At 45.4% G+C, this 20,747-nt stretch overlaps 1 protein-coding gene across 10 annotated transcripts in view; it reads right to left on the bottom strand.

Moving 5' to 3' along the window:
* The window catches only part of TRERF1 (transcriptional regulating factor 1), a 100,775-nt gene extending 81,065 nt beyond the window's left edge, over window positions 1–19,710 (bottom strand). For 7 of the 10 annotated variants that reach the window (XM_037405719.1, XM_037405724.1, XM_037405718.1 and 4 more), the window contains exon 1: window positions 19,049–19,328. The gene's annotated coding sequence lies outside the window, so the exon portion shown is untranslated. Of the gene's footprint in view, window positions 1–19,048; window positions 19,329–19,381 lie in introns of those variants that run through there. The other 3 variants (XM_037405723.1, XM_037405721.1, XM_037405720.1) reach the window with 2 other exon arrangements.
* Between the last annotated feature and the right edge of the window lie 1,037 nt (window positions 19,711–20,747).

The following is a 20,747-nucleotide window of genomic DNA, read 5'->3' as shown; positions in this document are numbered from 1 at the left end:
ATTTAAGGGGAAGAAAAAAAAAAAAAAAAGACAGACAACAAAAAATCAAGAACTCTGTTATCTAAGATTAATACCCTGTTTCCCCATAGTTTTTGAGAACTGGGTTGGCTTTTCCACCCAAGGAGGAAGTGAGGCAAGACTCCAAGAGCTGTTGGACTGATGATGGGGCTGGTGACGATCTGCAGAAACTCCACAGAGCTCAGTAAAATTATCCTGCATTTATTTATAGTTCTGTCAATAAATGCAAGATCTGGTAAAAATGGTTTTCACATATTGAAACTGTACTAGCCTTAAAGATTTACTTCTAGCTGATTCCTGACTTTTGAATTACTCATAAAGGAGGGACCTGTCTTAATTCTTGTCTTTCTAAATTTGCTTCCCCAGGCACCTCAGTTAATTTGGAGCATCTACTACAATTAAAGCTTACTTCTGTCATTCTGCTCTGTGCTTTGTATTCTACAACATGTGCAGTTTTATGCACCCATGAAATGCAAACTAGAATTTGTTTGTTTTTAAACAAGTGGCACACAATAAATAGAAGTAATATAAATATCTAACCTTACATTACCAAATCACCAGTACTTCCAAGCAAGGATTTTTATTCCGTTAGCTTTCTTAAAACACACACATTCCAAAAAGAGAGCACCCAACACAAGAAAACACAAAATCCTCTCCCTAGAGTAGCATTTACTTGCTGTGAAAAGTCTGTATTTTCCTTAACTGGAACATTCTCATAGCTGGGAAAACAATGCATAAAGAATTGGCTATATTCACATGCTTGTACACTACTAGTTAAAATACTTCTTCAAGGAAGTTTAACCAGAGTTATATCTAACACGCACAGTCACGTAAGTAGTGCTGTCCACAAAATAATTACCAACAAAAAATATTTCTATAAACAGCAGAGGAAAGGCAGGGTAATGTTTATTAGACAGGTGTATCATCTCACCAGTCAGACTCTGAGCTTTTAAGGCATTACAATTAACACCATAATTTTTTAACTATCACAGCCTTCGTCTTCATACTTGGCAGAGTTTGCACCTATTTCCAATGCCCTTAGTCTTGAATATGAAATCAAGCTACCCAAATTATTAAAATCCTCAACATTCGCTACTGTCCTCCCTGTCTTCAACTCTCAAAAAATACCCAAAACCGAACCCATCCCCAACACCTCTGCCCTGAAGTACGCTTTCTAGGTTTTCAGATACAGAAGCGGCTGGAGCTTGCCCCAGCTGACCTGTACAACTTTGATGATTGCATTTTCAAAATAGAAGTCAGGAAATTAGTCATGGTAGAGTAGCATCTCTAGGGGACAGCCTGGGTGGCCACCAGTAAGACACACGTGGAAGGATGTGGAGAGAAGAAGATTGGTATCTACCACTTCCTCTCTTATGCCAGAAAGATTAGAAGAGGCAAGAGAGCCCTTCCCCGTCACTGCAGGCTCAGCCCCAGGCACAGCAGAGGGCTAAGGCTGACATTCCTGCATAACCTGAGCAAGACCAACAGATCAGATCTGGTGGGGAAATTCCTCAAAGCCAAAACCAGATGACTTCACCATTTTGGTTAAATGGTGACTTCTTGAATTGTGTTGGAGAGTAGCTGTTACACAAACAAGACCACCAGCCTGTAAGGGATCAGACCTGCAGGACAGTGCTTTCCAGTCACCAGCCTGTTTACCTCAGGAGGGTCAGCAGAACATCCTAAAACACACCACCTCCTCCCTATGGCAAACCCACAAAAAAAGGCTTCTTCTTTCCCTCCGCACACACACACACCCCCACCCCACCCCCCGAGGAAAGGAGGGTCCCAAATTACCACAGCAGGAAAAACTCACTTGGTGGAATGGGTGATTCCTCCAGGAGCTGGTCCATGCCCCAGCCCCAGCAAAAAGACTGTGCAGTGAAAGGTACGTGTCTGAGTGGACTCGCCCCGCAGGCAGCCAGCAAAAGGCAGTGCTCTTCCCAAAGAAATTTTAGGAGCTAAAGCACTCAGTAACTACCCCTTACACAAACCTGAGCAGCTTAATTTTGGGTACGATCCAGAGCCAAGACAGAGCTGTTCAGCTAATCCAACAGATCTCACCCATTACCCAGAGCACATACCAGTTGTTTGCAGTGCCAGCTCAGCACACCTTCCAAGCCTGTGGTCCTCAACGACAGCACCAAAAACCTGCTTTTCCTCACACACTTCCACATCACTCACAGAGGATGACAAAAAGAACAAAACAATCCTGCGAGAAACAGAGGGAAAGCTGCGCAGAAAGGCCTCCCGGTAACCCAAAAACATAGCCAGCACCAAGAGGGGGAGAAGTGGAAGCCAGTGGACTGAATTCACAGGGCATCAGAAGCCTGGTGGATAGCTGCTCTGTGAACAAAGACGTAGGCTGGGAGTAACTTCCACAACAGCTCCAAGAGCTTCAGGATGACTAGAGGAGAAGACCCTCATTTCTCTACAATGGTATCAACCTTCCTAAAGAGTCTCAAGCAACCTCCATATCACTGCCAACAAATGCCTTCCAAAAGACTCAGCCTAACGCTTTGGTCTGCATTTCTTTCTCTCATTTGCCTCTTTGCACACCTCCCATTAGTCTCCCTTCCCTATCTGTGGTATTGGGCACAGGGTCCGGGCACAGCAGCACTGCCTGGCACCCAGAGGTGAGGGAGCCAATGTGTCCCCCTCCTTGGCCACAGCAAGCTCAGGAGCTGGGGCAGAAGAGCTGAGCTGGGAAGCCAGCCTCAGCTGGCAGCAATGACAATCTGGCCAAACCCAATTAACACACCTGCAACCCTGGTTTCCGAGGGGCTGGTGACTTCAGACTGCAAGGGCTTCACAAGGGAACTCCATGATGCTCTTCTTTACCCTCACTAATACTACTTGCTTGTTTTTTCACAAGCAGGGAAGCTAACAATCATTTCTACTCAGAGCTGTATAACAAAACTGAAGTCTTTCCTTTTTGCACTGAGAAGCACCTTGCAAAACACATTTTAGTTGTCTTTACATAGAAAAATATGTATTCTTTTCAGCTTTAGTGGTTTCACTTTTGCATCTTCACTTTCCAAGTACCAGCATGAATTTTCCACAGATTTTTAACCACACAGTAATTACACAGGCTAGGTCCCTTTCTCTGAAACTTCAGATGTTAATTAACAGTGAAAGGGCCATGTTAATAGCTTTACTTTTTTCAGCTTGCTGGGATCACTGCTGTACTCCAATTTCATACAGCCAGGAAAGGGGAAAATGTACACAAACAATGGTGGCAAGTAAGCTACAAGTGGGCTGTGGGTTAGCAAGAAAATGAAAAATTGATGGATGAATAATGCAGGAATGATGGATTGGGTTATTGAGTTCTATGCACGAATAGGACTGTGTGACAGGTGCGTATTTATACCACACACAAATGTTTGGTGAGTTGGAGTTTCTCTTTTGCCTTCTGTCATGTTCATTTATGTAGCCTGCTCCCACAGCTCCTACCAAGAGCCAAGCTCTCCGGCAGTCTGTGCTGTCTCCTGGAGATGGAAAAGCCTGCTTTTGGCCCAAATAGCATTCACCAATTTTTTTTCTGGGCATTTTTGGAAGTAAATTAAGGATATTGACAATTCTTTTCGTCCCAGGATAAAGGAATGTAACAACACAAAATCATACAATGCCATTTGTATTTAAAACTCAATAGTTTCAAGATCAATCTTTTTCAGCTATTAAAACAAGTCAGAAGGTGCTGGGGGGAGGCAAAACTTACACTTCAAAATACTGCTTCTGATATTTGAGTGGTTTAATACAGATACTACCCCATAAACTCTTCAGCATCACATTTATGAGCAGAGGGACATATTTATTTCTTTGGATTGGAAATGTGGAGTAGATGACCATCACATCACTGGTGAAAACTGCTGTGTCATAAAATAACCCACAGCCACCTGAATTTGTAAGTTCCTCTGACAAAGTAGCATGTGCCAAGCCAGGCAATCCTGATGAATTACATTAGAAGCCTGCAGACTTCTCAGAAATAATTAATTTGCTAAGAGCTGTGTCTGCACAAAGACAGATATACTCATGCTTCTGAAGGAAAATAAATTCTTACTTCTTGCATCCATGTATTTTCACATGAGCATAAACCTGTAAGATTATTAACTGTAATAAAGCTCTAAAATGTATGCTAAAATGGTGTTTGAGGGCAGCATCAGACACTCCAAAAACATATATATGCTGAATTCCAGCATGCTACATAAAGGCAAGTTTCAACTAGAAAGCTTTACTGTGATTTGTGGTACTTTGAAAGAACTCTTGTAACAATTTTAATAGTTTAAAATATTGGAGCTTAGTCCCAAAGAGATGTAGCTAACGCTAAACTGCCATTTTAATGGCATTTTTGCACCCTCTCTCCATGCTCTACTTTATAAATAAACCTCTAGACCTTTTATTGATTTTTTTTAACATGATAGATTGAGTCTCTCTGGCAGAGAGGACCAAAGAACAGAACATGAAAAATTACAGGTTCACAGTTTGTGAAACGGACAACAATAACAAAAACCCCGAGGGAAAACAACTGTAATATAATGCATATACGCCTGCGTTCATTGCTTTTCAGATCTGCACTCTCTGTGCACCTCTCTCTCTCTCTCCGACTTCTTCATTAAACTTAGTGTCAGAAACTATTAAAGGACTATCATATACAGGTATATCACGTGCTGCACATCTTTTTCAGTTACAAAGCATAAACTTGACTTCAGTGTCTGACCTGAGCAGCGCTTGCTCTGAAGTGGTATAGGACATGCCACCAAAATTACCTCAAAAAGTTTTGTAGTAGTTCCAAGGTCTAGCCTAGGTTCTGCAGGTGCAGAAGTTAAAACATTCAAGAAAGGGGGTTTTATGGTGTATACGCAGCAAGAGCTAGCATAAGTTAATACAGTTAGCTGGTCTTATGGGGTCCTGTGTCAGACAACTCATCAGAACACTGTCCCGCCAACCCAAATTTGGTGCATCTCTGGTCAAGCTGTGAGATCACTACTCCTCCTACCACCCAGCTCAGAAACATACTAAGAAACATACAGTGGCAGAGTAAAAACTTACTACCCACGTGCATGAATGCAAGTGTAATGGGTTCATAACTTACCCACATGAAAAAAGGCACTGTTAGTTTTCTGACACACCGAGGGACCTACTTTGCTCACGTGACCCCATTTTCAGTTACCAACATTTTGCAAGGCATAAGCAGAACAGCTGATACCACAGGTTACTTTCTTACACAGGGAAGAACATGAAGGACAACCTCCCGCCCCCCCACCCCCACCCACCCCCCCCAAAAAAAGGAAAAACAACAGAATGCCAGCAGCAAAACCTAAACTTAATAAGTACAATCATAGATACTCAGCAGTCTTTTGTCTTTACCCCATTTGGTTTGTCTCTCCTTACTACAATGTAATTTTTAAAATCTGGATCTGTTCGCTATATATGTGATTAAATTAAAAAGATTCCTTGAACACATGACTGTGCAATATCATTTGAATTCTTTGCAGGATCTTGCAAATTCCATGTGCTTAATTTTAGAAACAAGGACAACAAAAAAAATTCAAAACCCCAACAACAACGTCTGCCATTTCCATATGTGCTCTATATTTTACTAGTTCTTTACCAGAAATGTAAAAAATTAAAATAAAATAAAAAAGAAAACCAACAAACCCTCTACAAAAAGAATGTTAGGGGCATTATGTCTTCCCTGACACTTTGAAATATAAGATACTTCTGAATTGTCGGTCTCCTAGAAATCTGTTACACCAAGCTATAAGTTTCCCCACTGTTACGCAAAAGGAATAGCAATTCAGAGAGCTCTTTGTGAGGATGTGAAGGTGGTGTGACAGCAGTATTGGGAATACTGGGGGATTCTGGCCATGCAATGCCCCAGAATGATTTCCAGTGGACACAGTTCATTGTTCCAAGTCCAGGGTGACTAAAATTCTCCCCACATCTTCATCTCAGTGGTTTTTCTTCAGATGATGGAAGGAGACACAAGATCAACAATTACTATCACAGAAGCAACCAATGGGGACCTAATACACACGCATGCAATGCAACAGCAACCTGCAATACAACCAGAATATCTCAGGATACCAAACAAACATACAGGGAAAGGTGAGTTCAAAGAGTGGGAAACTACCAAACAAGAGATTTCATGTCACATCTCCAACCAGCCCATACCACCTAAGACACCAAGCAGGCATGCAATGCCATGTCCAATATAGTTCCTGTGGGCTGGTGCACACACCAAAAGGGCTGGTGCTTTTTCCATGATTCAGCCAAACCAGATACACAGACTCCAAACCAGACCTCCTGACTCCTTCTTGAAGGTCGCACCTCTCTCTGCAGGGGAACTGTGGAGCTGAAGCACCAAGACTGCTACCAACTATGCTGTTGCTCTGTGAGGAACATGACCTTCAGAGGCCAACAGTTTCTCCCTGGCCTTTGTGCTGGCACTAGCCTCACACAATTCTTTATCCCCATTAAGCGTCTGATTTTTAAATACTGCTCCGCCTCAGCTCACAGGCACTTGCTACTGACAATTATCAGAGAACATATGTAAGAAAAAAGAATAGCATATGGCTACACAAGTAACTACAGCGATGAAGTGCTCCTCACAGGCTCCAAAAGGGACAAGTAATTTCACCAGTCTTCTTCCAAGGGGCCACCTCCACCGGGTGTGTGAGCACCTACCGCTCGCACACACGGGGTAACACCAAGTAACACCAACACGCACCCCCCCAGGGTATCCCTCAGCACTTCTCCCTCCATCCCCTTCTCCTCCATTGCTACTGAAGAAAAGCTGAGCCAGAAGAGACCAAAAAAAAAAAAAATATCAAAGAGTATAAATGGATATCCATAGCTTTTGCATGCCAAGAGCCCGATCCAAAGCTGTTCCTGGAACCCTTCCCGCTGAAGGTGCCCGGAGGTCTCCTCACCTTCCTCCCCCAGCAGAGCATGGCAAGACACAGGACCAGAAGGCAAATCTCTCCATGTCAACTGCAGCAACAGGTGCGTTTGTTTCACTGGGTTTTGTTTGGTTGGTTTTTAAAGTAATTGAGATCAGTCCCTTCCTTATTTCCTCAGACCTCCCAAAACAGCAAAGACAAACAAAAACATTCTGCATATAGGACATTATGACTGGAAATTTAGCAAGAGGAGAGTCGGGAGGATTGTTATCCTTTTGCTTTTGTCTCTGTGCACATTTTGTACCACCACCATCACAGCACCAAGCCTGATACATTCAAATGCATAAATTCAACAACACATTTCTCACTTCTCTCTTCTTCATGTCTTTATTTTTCCACTGGGAAGTGACTTACTTTAAAAATTGCTTTATGATTAAAAAAGGCAGCAATCAACTCTTCCAAATGTCAACTGTAATTTGATTTCTGTTTCCCTCCTCCCAGCTCCTCAGGCTCTCCGAGGAAAGCCCTGCGCCTCCATTCCACGCTCTGCCACAGCCGCAGCCCTTGCGCCAGCCCCAACACCTCGGCACTCCTGGTAGAGACGACGCGCTCTGTTCCCTGCTGCTGAGCTCAGCTTTGCGTGTGGATCACTCGGGCACAACCTAAGAGCTCTAGTTCAAACACCCACCCGATCTCACAAGGGCAGGAGGCTTTAACCTGCAGGGCTGAGGGGACAGGCCGCAGCGGCCAGCTCCAGGCCCAGGCAGCAGCCCCGGCCACAGGCCACACACCGGCCCTCACCTCCGCACGCTGCGCCGGCCACCCCGGGACGGCACAGCCTTAGGGGGTCACCCCGTCCGGCCACACGCACGGCAGCAGCGTGCACGTTCCCAACCACTTCCAAAGTCTTTAGACCAGGTCTTTTATTTCTCTTCCTTGTACAAAATTCAGAGTGTTTATGGTTAAGTTATCAATGCGCCACAGTTAGCAAGGGAAGACTCCCAGCACAGAGCTAATGCTCACTCAATAACCCAACAGGGAGGAGAAAAATCCCTCTGAATTTACCATGGCTGACGTAAGGCGTGATGTCATTTCCACACACAGACTAGTGAACGGAAGAAAAAAAAAAAAAAACAAAAAACAACCCTTTATTTCAGCTCCAAGAAGCAAGAGATATGTAAATGGCTTGGCCTCCATTTCAAATAAACAGTGTGAGATAACCCAAAAACTTAATAAGCCTTCATTCCCACTCTTCAGAGGGCTCCCAGCCCGTGCCAGGATCAGCTCACTGGGAGAGCAGGGAGCCAAGCCACTTGTACAGGCACGCAGCCACAGCTGCCCTCCCACCAGCCCTGCCAGGACGGTCTGGTTCTCACTCTTCAACAAGATGTTTGGGGTTTTTTTACTATTATGGAGGAAGTAATTTTAAACAAACTATCAAAAAAAAAGCCCCCAAAAAACAACAAACCAAAAAACTTGCTGTAACAACTCTAAAGGTGTTTTGGTATGATTATGGGCGAAATTAACAATTCTCAGATTAAATAAAATCAAACAGATTAAACAAGCCAAGGAAAACAGGTGAAGATCAGAAAGAAAGGGCATCTAAGAATTATAAAAGATGCCCAGCTGAATTTAACAAAAAAATAAAACTTCAGCCAAAGAGAAGAAATTACTGAAAGAAAAACAAAAAAAAAAAATAAAGTTACCGAATCTAGGTAACTCAGAAAAGGCTGCAGAGTAATTTTACCATTAAAAAAAAATATTAACTTTTGATTTTTAAATGAAAAAACCCCAACACTTTCTCACACAAAGTAACTCCTTACTACAAACGCTGCTTTAAGTGCTATCCATATCTATCTGCCAGTAAATACTTTTATAACTAGAGAACATTTATGAGAAAATTCAACCTGGAGGGTAATTTACCCAAAGTTTCTGCTTGGCAAATGAAAATAGTGTTTTCAACAGATGAATATCCTTGAATGTAATTGTTATTGTTACCATCATGTAAATTGGTGTTTTACACAAATGCAGTTTGAAACCTACCTACTGAAAATAAATAAATAAAAAATAAAAAATAAAACCAACCTGCACAGGACAGGGCAGAACAGCACTAATAACATGTAAGCACAGGTTCCTAAATAATAATTAAAAAAAAAAAGTTGTTGCATAATGTATTCACTTTCCTACTAGTTTCACAGATTAAGATAGCAGCACCATGAGATAACAAAAAGATTTCTTTTGCCTTTAGCTCAGTAATTTACAAGTCTTCAGGTTTCACTGGGTTTTGTTGCTGTTGTTCAATGGGAAAATACTGTGGAAATAACATTTACCTGCATTCCCAGTCCACAAAGCTTGCGGAACTGCAGCTTGTTAGAGGCACATGCCCACCAAGCACCATAAAGAAAGATTTACAGTAAGTGGTGACTAATCTTTACAGCGTATACTGTATGTGTATCACTGAGTCAGCCTGAAAGTTTGTTCATTCACTCGAACACCGCTTCTTCCATTCTCTTCTCTCTCTGATCTGCAAGCAGATCTGAAATCTGCCTTCCCTTCATTCAAGGAGAGCTTCTTATTGCCTTAATAGGAAATAGGTGCAGGTACAAAACCATACTGCTATTGTGCAGGATTGACCTAAAAAACACGGACTTGCCTTCAACAGCAGCATAAAAGCAAACAGGCGGGGGGGGGGGCGGAAAAAAGCCCTACATTTTCTTTCAGCAAGAAACTTCTGTGCATGCAAGGAAGGAGTACTGCAGGAAGGGCACACAAGCTGACCCTGCTACTGGACAAACTTCCCAGCCCCAACATTTGGCAATCTGATTGCACAAAGCCTGCAAGAAATGCTCAGTTTAAGTGATCTGGTTTACCGGTAACAAAAGCAGTAGCAGAACACAGGCATATACTATAGATAGCTGGAATGGCCACATATGACTTTGCATTTGCTGAAGCCTAAAAAAAGATGCCCTGCTATTTTGTTCTCTTTTCTTGTTTCTTGCAATTTACATAATTAGCAGTACGGATTTTCCAGAAATAACCTGAAAGTAAAAGTTCTACCTGAAAAAAAAAGATGTTTATGCTAAGGATAGTGAGGGGCTTAAATTTAAGGATTTTCTTTACATAATTAGAAGCCTATCACCCACTTTGTAATTATGATTCTTCAACCAGAAGAACACAATTATTACAGAGTAAAATAATTATACCAAAGAGCTGCATTCACAAACAGACCCAACCTTGCACCTTCTTCCAAACAGTCACACAGGTAGTTCAACTGACTACAATATGAGCAGGCATTGCTACAGAATGAGTAAAAATTGAAAAATTTGGCCAATACTAAGCACACTTAGCCCAACAGCAAGCCTTTCCATCAACCAGCTTTATGCAGCAATCTATGTGCCACTGCCTCAACGTCTGCATTGCAACCTTATTAGTTTTGGACCATCGCCTACTGGCTGAGAGCTAGTCTTTAAAACCACATGAGCCCATGTTATTTTAATGAACCCCTACTTTAACTAACGATCAAGTAGTTAGCCTAGGGATCATATGCTGACAGACTTCCAGCATAGAAGTATGGCTCCTTTCATAAATTATCGGAATTCTGTGGTATTAGTCTATTGTTTATATACGGGCATTCAACATCCAGATGAAAAGTTCTGAAAGTTGGAAATCGTTGAAATAAAAGTCTGCTAGGACCTTATTTTATCACCCCCGCTCATGTTAAGCAGTACCTTACTACGAAGGCAGCCACATTTGGCTTAACTTAGGTTCTTTTCATTAACAAAACAGCACTTAACCCAATCTCTTTTTTCTGTGCACCTCCCTTTTCAGGTGTATTATTTCTTTAAATCTAAAGCTGTTTTTAACTTCAAAGACTAATTTTTTACTACAAGCAAAATGAAAGGTAAAATTCATCCTCTGCAATGCATCTTTGGTTTTCAAGCGTATAAATGGTGAAACCTTTTTTCAGTTTACCTGCAAGGCATATTCTCTTATTCATGCTTTTTCATTATAATAGCAGCAACTTTAGAGAAGTATTAAAGTTCATTATGAACCAGCTCTTTCAAAATTTCATAGTCCTAAAAAACCCACTTTTCCTCACTTCAGAAAAATTTCGCTTCTCATTTTCTACTTTTATCAAACACATGCAGGCAGCAGCAATACTTTTTCATCATGATCCATGCAGCTCAGATACCAATTTACTGAACTCTGACAGCATAAAACAAGCTTACCTGATGAAAAAATACAGAGAATTACTGTTCATCACCGCGACTGAAAAGCCTCTTCCAGTCTTGGGAGACACAGCACCAATAGAAAAGAGAGGGAGAAGCTAACTGCCCATGCTCCTGCAAATGTTTTGGCTTAGAGGAATTACTGCCACCTTAAACAGAGATGTGTCCCTACCATACTCAGAAACTCATATGGGTTTAATGTAGTTATGAATACGAATCTCACTTCTCCAGACATAAATTGTCTGCTAATTTAGAAACCTCCCTCCACTCCCCCCTGCTCTGTACCTGATGCTTTGCCATGCAGGCTTATTGAAACACATGGGGCTGGTTCGCTGCGGATGAGGACTGAAAGGTAATCAGTGCTTCACTGCTTGCGTTCAGAGACACCCTCCAACAAAGCAGATACCTGGTTCCTACAATCTGTCTTATCCTGGCATGATCAGGAGGGTGAAAGTCCTTCCCGACAGAGGCAAGCATGCCATTTCTGACACTCAGATGCCTACAGAAAAGGCTGCATCCTGCTCTGCTTGGCATGCTACTGCTCGCAGCAATTGTGTTGCCAAAGAAAGTTGAAACTTCAAACAGCTTGACTCAATCCTTTTATATGAAGTATCCTGGTTCAGCATCTCACCACTAAAGCACGTCAGTCTCTGAGATGGTTTTCTGCCCTATTTTTGCCAGGAACTCATTAGAATATCACTGCAAGTACTTAATACCATTGCTGTGATGCTGAATTCACGTTTTTACACTGATCAATAAAAACTAAATCAACACACTACACACCCAGCCCACACATGAAGAAATTTCATTTAACAAGAAGATCAAAGTTGTCTACCTTCTACTGCTGTAAAATCATAACCAGCCTGTTGGTTTTTGCCAATTATCTTTGAGGAATGATTGGAAATGAGCAAAAATAATTCTGGAAGCACACATTGAAATTGCAGATACAAAACAGAGATAGGAGGACACACGCAAATAACCACGTGGGAGACCTTCACTTGAATTCAAACTGCATAGCAGGCCAAAGAGACAGCTGGAGTACCAGCATTCCTGCAAAGCTGTACTATTCAACGTAGCTTAATGTTAAGCATTTCTTTTGTTTTATCAAAATACAAAGAGGTTCCTTTGCAACACCGAACATAAGATTTTGAAAAGTAGCCCAAACAAACCCCAAGAAGCAAGCCAGCAAGTTAGCATCTGGACCACTTCTACTCATTTCCCCCTGTATATTAGGGGCACATGCAGCAACAAAACTGCTCCACCTGATGCTGAGCTACACATGACAGAAACCTTCAGTTCAGGTGACTACAGCATCCTGCACTCAGCAGACACAGCTTTGGTAATGACCTCAGAGCCCATTATTTAAAGTTGTGCTGCGACCTAAAAGCCATTAGAAAGGTGATGCTTTCAGCCTCCAGAGAGAGTGCACCATGCAGCCCTCTCCCTGCTGAAAGCAGCGTGTAGCCAACTGAAAGACCAGCACCTCTCTGCAAGGTAAGCCCTGCTCTGATGCTCAGGACAAAACAAAACATAGAAGAGGTAGACCAAAAAGAAGCAACTGGGAAGATATTTACAGAACTCCAAATCAATATCCTAAATATTTCAGGGCTTCAACAACCTACATTTTGGGGAAAAGAAAGCTCAGTTTAGCTAGGTAGGGTCTTCCAAGTATTCATACTTGTGGCAGATGTGAACCATTTAAAGGCTGGTCAGCAACCATTTTTTACTTAATACACGCTATTTTGCTAACAATGCAAATCTTATCATTAAAGGAGCAAATAACTAGCAAATTTGCTTATGAAATAACAATGACACTATTTACTAGTCGGGGTGAAGGTTTTTTCTGGTACAAATGGAATCTTCCACCAGGACATCTTCTGTACTAGCAGAAAGAGAGAGAGCAGGGTAGCAGCAGAGATGAAGCACTGGTGGTACAAGCCCAGGAGGCAGCACTGCCAGCAGCAGCAGCTACAGACTCTTGCCAAAGAACCCCATTTACCTGCTCCTTCTTCATGCACTGCTACACCGTTCAAAGGAGTAAATAATCTCTAGCCTCTGATGAAAATGTGTATTAATAGCATCTTATCTTATGCTTCCAAACTTTCACAAATTTGTTTTCAATTCTGCGTGCACAGTAGAGGGCTATTTCAACTTATGCAGAGCTTTAACAGCATTCATTTCACTAGGACCCACTTAAGATCATACTCTTACAAGAGTGCCCAGATTCATTTGTGCCATAGGACAGCAGGGTTTACCCTACTGACCAGTCCAAAACTACATGCCAAGATTGTAGAGTGTATTCTGTTAAGAAAACGAAAGACGTTACTATTTAGGTCAAGTGTAAAATTAAAAAAAAAAAAAAAAAAAAGCCTTACTAATGCAGCTGTAATTGGCATAACCCTCCAAGTGTAAATAGAGAACCTTCCCAGAAAAGGCATTTCCAGTTTTGATTTGGCATGTGAAACACTACAATACTGGGAAAAGCACTTTTCTGCTAGTACAACTGGAACTCAGATGGGACTCTTACCCACACAGAAGTGTTGCAAGACCCCTCAATCCCCTAATATGCACTACTTTACCAGCAGATTTTTTGGCTTAAAGGGTAGAATGTATTTAAGGTAATTTCCAAACACACCATCATTCACTATTTTTTTTCTTTTAAATATAAAAACTAGAACACAAACTTCCCTCCTATCCTCCCCCAACACCCCCCCAAACGCACATACACTAAAAATATATAAATAAAGGAAATGAAACTTCCCCATCAATGAAAATAGTGTGTGGTGGGGAGTGGAGAACAAAGACAAAAATGGGTCTGTACAGCATCTTTTATGGCCAACTAAGAGTCAAGTGACTTTTTTTATAAACAAAGAACTTCAGCCATTAGCAAATTTTAAACTTAATAGCCCCTTGCTTCACAGGGCTGAGTACTTTTTTCCCCCACAGTCTCATGCTCAAGTTATTTAGGATTTGATATTCACTTAAACAGAAAGTACCTGATATAAATTCCACATCTCAAATGGACCCTGTCCTTTAAGAGTCCTGGTAAGCCCTGTTCTAGCCAAACAGCGTGAACAAAAACCTCTCACCATCAGGGACCTTTTTAAAAAGCGCTGCTGATAATTTAACATTTACCTTCTATCGGTTTTGCTGGGGCAATCCTCCCCCAATCCATATTTTTACAGTCTTTACACTCCAGAGTTAGCTGGAGGTTTTAGTACTGGAATCTGAGCTTTTCCTCATTACTGAACATGAGATTTTTGACAAATGGGAAAAAAAAACCAACCCCAAATATTAAAAAAGACCATCTACAACAATCTTGCTTTGCTACAGATGCAATGAAGTTTAAACATGAAGAGGAAAAAAAAAACCCAACAAAAACAACAAAGCAAAACAAAACCTTGCAGTAATGCACTTCAAGGACATATCACAATGCAGGCTCTATCAAGAATCTCACCATGAGCAGTTGATGAGGGGAGGGAGGGGAAATACAGCAACCATTTCCTTGCTGAACTAAAAAGACAGGAGAAAATTTGTGATAAGGCCCAGGATGGCTGCCTTAGAAAGGTCAAATTCATGGGGTAGGGAAACTCAGCACTCGTGGCCAAGTGCCTGGAGCACAGCCTACCCCAGCTCAGCTGACCAGCCGATGGGAAGCTGAAGATCAGCGATTCATGTGAAATTCTAACAAAATCTGAACTGCAAACTGGAGAAAGACAAACAAAAAAGAATATATATAAAAATCAACCATCTTTTGAGCCTGCATCATATCAGCATTTTGGGTCTTTCCAGAGCAAATCACCAGTCAACTACAAAAACTTAGGTGGGCTGTTCATGAGAGACACGTTATCTGTGTTACAGAGTAAGCCGAAACCGCAAGACTCATTTCACTCAGAACCTCCAAATATACCCAACGCTACACAACTCCTCCAAAACCCTGCAACATCCCCAATCTAATATGGAGAGTTTAAACTTTAAAAAAAAAAAAACAAACCACTATTATAGGGTAATAGGGCACATATTAAAAGCATGCCCTGGATTCCCCAAACCATTATCCTCTCAAGAAGAAAGTAACATCAACAATGTATTTGCCTTCTAGTTTCTGCAGCAGCAGGTGGTAACCTGAGCACATTCTCCAGTTTTTCCCCACACAAATCAATGTCTCTTTTTTTTCCTTCTGCTGCTGCTTTGAGCAGGGCCAGGTGAGCCTGCACCCCCACCGCCATGCAGCAACATGGCCAAGCCAGAAAGAGAGAAAATAAACCACTGTCAAAAATACTCTTCCTTCTGCCCACAGAAACCAATATCCAACAAGAAGCAGCATCGATGTAATTCACCGACTATGTCACTTCATCCTCCCAGCCTGGCTGAACCACACGCTACCTAGAGACGCACATGCAGTGGCAGCAAGCAAGGAGATGATGGTGCAAGAACCCATTCTCAGCATCTCCAGACCCAAGGGGAAATACTCCCCCAGGCTCTGCAAGGTAACTTGGCACATAAATGCACGCTGCTCAAAAGCAGATTCAACAGATCTCTTAAATCTGCTTGGATTCAAGTGAAGAGTTAAAGAACAAACCAAACCTAATAGAATTGTTGCTACCTTTCTTTGAACCACGCTCAGCCCTGCTCTTTGAAGGAAGAGCCGCCTTTCTTAAAATATATCTGAATGCGCTATTTTTGTCTTTATCTTAGAAGGCTCGATTTCCCCTCACAGCCCCACAATTGATTACAATAATAGGTTTCTCAGAGCTGGACAAGTTAAGAAAAGGTTTTATAACTTCAAATGCAGCAAAACATATGGAATTTGCTGCCTTCTTTTCTTGTTCTAGTTTCAAGTGCAGAGCCCTCACTCCTCATCATCCCACCCCCCCAAATACTCACATGCACAGTAACTGTACTCCTCTAGGCATTGCCACGGGAGTCAGTGCAACCACTGGTGCTGCTCACCTTAGGTAAATAACCAAGTGCGTGGCAGCTGTGCCACACAGAATTCATAGATGCACTTAAAGATGCTTCTGCTTCCAAGCAGACGAGAGGCAACAGGATTCAGTAATTTTAGGAACAGAAAAAAATACAATTCTGATGATAGTTTTTCATTAGAAGCTATGCAGCCCCCAAAAAAACGCAAGGGGAAGAAACAAATTGTTTCCATATCAACAATTATTCTGTAACTCTCGAACACCGCTGGTTTTGTTGTGTTTTTTCTTTTCTTTTAAAAGGTATTTCTAAGGAAACTAAAATCTAACTGCCTTATCTTGCAAGATATTATGACACATCATAAGGAGACACGACTTTACAGCATCAGAAATTCATGATGACATTACAGATCGCAGGGCCCCCCCTCCCTTTAGTTTACTACTGTCCCATTACAGCATTGGGAAAGGGAGAGAAGAGCCTCCTTGAACACTTTGCTGAGGAAGTTTTTAAGCGACATATTCACTGCTTGATTAGAACAAACAAAAATATAAAATTAAAATATTCACAGCAAAATATTATCTTACTCCTTTAGGAAACCTACAGTACACTACAGGACTGTTCTTCTTAGACTTTTCTCGTACTCCCTCTGACAGATGCCATGTTACAAGCTCAATTTATAACGGCAAGCCTCACTACACTACTGGAAGAATTAAAATGGCCAGAGGAAGAGAAGTAACAGTGTTTAGAGTTTAAATCTAGGAATTATTTTTATCTACCTAGGCTACTTGAGTACTACCCAAAAGCGAAACAAACCTGAAATGAGATCTGGCTTTATGGTCTTGAATGCATACTATTCTTAAGGGACAGGTCACCAGCAGTAACATAAAGGTGGAGGAAACTAAATGGGTACGACATCAGAGGCTTTTTTCAGTCTATCCAAATACAACATGAGTCAATATTAGGTAGTAGAGAAGTTAGTCACACTGTGGTTTATTTATGCTCATGCTGGCCCATAGGGGAGTGATGTAAACACTTGAGGCAGGATGCCTACCTAGCTACCCCCTAGCCTCATCCCTGTCCCCCAGGGAGGGATGCCAACAGCAGGACATAACATTGATAGCAGTGTGATTAAGCTCTGGCCTCATTTCACTGAGACGCTGACTCTCCACTCCTTGCTCCGGCCAGCTTCCACAGTGAAGTACATTACTTGTATTGGAGATTTTTTGGCTCTTCAAGATACACTGCTTTGACGACCACGCTGACAATGCTGCTCAGCTCCTCACTGGAGTCTCCCAACTTCAGAAATGTGAGCTGCTTAGTGGTAGCAGAACTGATCATAAGAGCGTTTATTTCCACCAAAATGTTTGAGTAGGGTATATCTAAGCCCTAAATTTTTCCAAAGTACAAGAAAAATGCATACGTTTTCTTCATATGAAAAATCACTCACCTAAATTCTGAACATTTTTTTTTTAAGCAAGGCTGCATAGCTTAACTTTCATGCCACGCATGCATGCATAGAGCATTGATGAAGCAACACCTTTGTGTCAAGTACATGCCTCGCACAAGCCTTAGAAGAGAAGGTAACATACCCACCTTGCACAAGCCTTAGAAGAGGTGATATACCCACTAGGGCACATCACGCCCCGCCACTTCAGGGAATAACAGAGTTCAACGGGTTATTTCCTGATAGACGCGCCTCATCAAGGAAAGGACTCCGCTCTGATCCAATCCAACATCATAAGAAGACCACCAAGTAGCTAAGCCATGGCAGCAAACAGCTGCATGTACCACACGCAGGAATGGTCCACGCATACACACACACGGTGCAGACAGGTCACTTCACTATGATGCTGCCCGCGGGGGCAGGTCCCCAGGGGAGCCCCCCACGGTGGGCCCGTGGCCCAAGCAGGACGGTGGCCCAGGCCAGGCCCAAGCTCACCAGGTGAACTCTCCCCTCCTCCCATACTTACAGTAAAGTTACAGCTGGTGATGACATAAAACTTCACCCGCTGTGACTACCCGCCTAAAACATTCATTGCACAGTTAAGCACGTGCAATGTTTTCCATAAATAGTTATGGGTCAACATATTTATTTTACTCCCATCGTATTAGTCCAGTAAAAACCCACGAACCGCACCGGTCACCACCTCAACAGCGACCGGCGTTCGGCACCGGCGGGTGTCACCGGACGAAGCACGACCCCCGCCCAGCGCGCACCGCCAGCAGCCGAGCCCGGCCGGTGCGCAGCACAAGCGAAAACCGCTCCGGTAAAGTCAGTCGAGGGATGAGTAGGCATTATCCATTTATTAACTGGTTAACTGCCAATTAATTTTACTTGCAAATCACCCCTCCGCTATTTAAAACATCTGGCTAAGAGTTCCTATCCGTTCCCCCCGCGCCGGGCCGGGAAGCGCAGCCCCCCCGCGCCCCCCAGCCGCGCCGCGCGTCCCTCCCGCGGGAAGGCGGCGGCGGCCACGTTTCTCCCGGAGAAGTTCGCACCCGGCGGTGCCGCCCGGCCGCAGGGGAGGGCTCCGCGTCCCGCACCGGCTGACACGGCCACCGCTGCCGGCGGGGCGCAGGCGCGCGTGGGTCGGCCACGCGTGTCAGGGGCCGCGGCGGGTACCGCGGGACAACTTCCGCGCCGAGCCGTGCCGTGCCGTGCCGGCCTTCCCCGCCTCCCCTCCGCGGCGCCCGGGACCGGCCCGCCCGCCCGCCCGGCCAGGTAGGGGGCAGCGCCCCGCGGCCGCGCCCGCCCCCAGCCCGCTCCCGCCGCCCCGGGCGCCCCCTCCCTGCCCGCGGCCGGCCGGCGGGGAGCGGCGGTCGGTGAGGAGGAGGAGGCGGCAGGGCCTCGCCTACTCGGCGCTGCAGACCGAAAGTGAACTGCAAACTTTCCCCCCCACCCCCCCGCCTTTTTTTTTTCCTCCCTTCCAGCGCAGCCCCAGCTCCTGCAAAAATGAAACTTGCGGAGCGTTGCCCTACCTGGCGTGGAGTCTGCAACAAGTGCAGGCGCGGGGGCCGGGCGCGGGGAGCGGCGGGGCCGGGCGCGGGGCTTATGTCGGTGTCGGCGAGGAGGGAGCAGTTGCGATATTAATTTATTACGGAGCTGCCCGGGCTCGGTCCTACTTCACTTACAGTACGGCTCTCATCCTGTAAACAAATATCGCTCCGCCAGGAAACATACTCCCCCCGGCCCGGCCCCGGCCCCGCGGCCAGGCACCCACCCCGGCGGCGGCACATGGAGCGGAGCGGGGCGGGGGCCCGCCGCACCCCCCCCGCCCCGCGCCGGGGGAGGCTCCGAGCACCGGCACTTACCTCCGGCCACGGCCTCCCCCTCCCGCCGCGCTGCGTTGCCGAGTCCGTGATGAAAAAAAAAAAAAAAAAATTAAAAAAAAAAAATCCCGGTGTCAGCAAATCGCTGTCAAATTATTCTCTTGCAGAAGGGAGAGGGGAGAGGGGGAGCGGGAGCGGGGGGGAAGCAGAAGCAGAAGGGGGAGGAGGCTGCGGGAGGCGGCGGGATCCCTCCGCCGCGATGGGTCTGGCCCTGGGTAGCGAAGCAGGAAGTAAGGTGTCGGTGGCGCCGCGGCCGCCTGGCCCCGCGGCAGGGCGAGGGCGAGGGGCGCCCGCCGCCCCCGGGGGCCCGCCGCCGGCCGTGCGCCGCCGCCGCCTCCTGCTCCGCCGCGCCGCTGTCTCGCCGGCAGCCCCTCCTCTCAGGGCGGCGAGCGCAGCGCAGGTGCCGGGGCCACCGGCGGCGACCTGTCAGCGGCTCCCGCCGCCGGGGCCGCGGGTCGGCGGGAGGCGGGAGAGGGGCTGCCGCGGGCTCCCGGCGCCGCCGCCGCATGCCGCAGGGCGGTGGGGCCGGGGCCGGCTCCCGCTCCCGCCCGGGCGGCGGCGCCGGGGGGTGACAGCGGCGCCGCGGGCGGACGCCGCGCCAGCCCGGGGGCTGCCGGGGGTCCCGCCGCCGAGGGGCTGCAGAGGAGGGTGCTCCCCGCCGCCGAGGGGCTGCGGAGGGGGTCCTCCCGGCCGCAGAGGGGGTGTCACGGGGAGCCGGGCCGGGGGCGGCGGGGGCTGCGGCCGGGCCTCCCCCAGCCCCGAGGCGGGCAGTCGCCGCGGTGAGGGTGCTCCCCCAGCCGGGAGGCGTGCGCCCGGCGCGGGGAAGGGCTGCGGGGGTTGCCGCGGCCCCAGCCGGGCTCCAGCGCTCCGGGTTAATTTGGAAGTTAATTCTTTAATGCGGCGAGCCTCGTAGGAACTTGCTCCTGTGGTCACTGATCTTTGCCACCGGTAGTCTTAAATCATCAGCTTTTCTTCTTTTTTCCCCCCTTTCATTCTACAGAAATGTTCTGGCAAAATACCTCATAGGCCCTGCCTCCCTTGAGCTTAGAATTTGCATTAGATTGCACCAAAATGTTCCCTTGCAGGGAAGGATTTTGCATCTTGGGGACAGATATGTGATGCATGGAGCTTATGCTGTGCTCTGTTTAAGCTCACGGACAATGACAGACAAGTTGCTGTAAGAAGCCATAGCTGGGAAGAGAGAAACTGAAACGGGGGTGGTTATAGGGCCTACTTCTGCCTTCAGAGAGGTTTAAAAAAAAAAAAAAAACCCAGACAAAACTCTCAAGGGTTGTAACTGGAACAGAAAAAGGTCTTTGGTGTTAGCATTTCTGATTCAGCCTTATAT

This window comes from Falco rusticolus, chromosome 12 (genome assembly GCF_015220075.1).
Source record: "Falco rusticolus isolate bFalRus1 chromosome 12, bFalRus1.pri, whole genome shotgun sequence".
In the NCBI taxonomy this organism is placed as follows: Eukaryota; Metazoa; Chordata; class Aves; order Falconiformes; family Falconidae; genus Falco; species Falco rusticolus.
This window is presented reverse-complemented; position numbering and strand designations above follow the sequence as displayed.